Below are 815 nucleotides of genomic sequence, written 5' to 3'. Positions count from 1 at the left end.
AACAGTGTAAAACACCCCTGAGCTTCAAAGTTCCCCCCCTTGCCTCTGCCCCACACAGTGCAGAACCAAGAACCCACTTGGGATGGGGGTAAGCTTTCTCCTTCTGCAGACTACAGATGGAAGGCATAAGTGCTCCTGTGTGACTACAGAAAATTTTAAAGTTTATTTTATTTTCTTATAATTTTTTCAATGCCTCCTATGTTTTTTTATTAATATTTTCCAGCTTCATTGTGCTCACTTCGGCAGCACATGTACTGAAATTGGAATGATAAGGAGAAGGTTAGCCTGGACCCTGTACAAGGTTCACATGCAAACATTTTCTGGCTTTATTGAAGTTTAATTTGCATACCATAAAATCCATCCGTTGTAAGCATATAATTCAAAGCTTCCTGATAAATTTATGAGCTTGTGCAACCATCACGATAATCCAGGTTTGGAACTTCTCTTTTATCTTAAAACATTCCTTTGTACTCACTTACATCAGTCTCCACTGCCTTCTCCAGGCCCCAGGCAACCCCTGCTATGCCTTCTCTGTCTATAAATTTGCCTTTTCTGGACAGTTCACATAAATAGAATCGTGCCCTATGTAGCCTTTTCCATTTGGCTTGTTTAACTTAGCATCATGTTTTTAAGGTTCATATAAGTGGTAGGACTTGTCCATTTTCATTCCTTTTTTATGGCTGAATAATATTCCACGGCATGGGTATACCATATTTTGTTTATTTGGCCATCAGCTGAGTAGTTGGGTTGTTTCCACATTTTAACTATGGTGAGTAATGCTACTATGGACCTTTGTGGACATGTCTTTGTGTGGA

General features: G+C 39.4%; 1 non-coding gene across 1 annotated transcript; it reads left to right on the top strand.

Annotated features, from left to right (window-relative positions):
• Positions 1–230: 230 nt before the first annotated feature.
• Positions 231–338, top strand: LOC122890762. The gene has a single exon (XR_006381187.1). It is a non-coding gene; the product is annotated as a U6 spliceosomal RNA (small nuclear RNA).
• The last annotated feature ends 477 nt before the right edge of the window (positions 339–815 follow it).

The sequence above is a fragment of the Neovison vison genome, chromosome 11 (genome assembly GCF_020171115.1).
Source record: "Neovison vison isolate M4711 chromosome 11, ASM_NN_V1, whole genome shotgun sequence".
NCBI lineage: Eukaryota > Metazoa > Chordata > Mammalia > Carnivora > Mustelidae > Neogale > Neogale vison.
The sequence above is the reverse complement of the archived record's forward strand: the minus strand, read 5'-3'. Positions and strand labels throughout refer to the sequence as shown.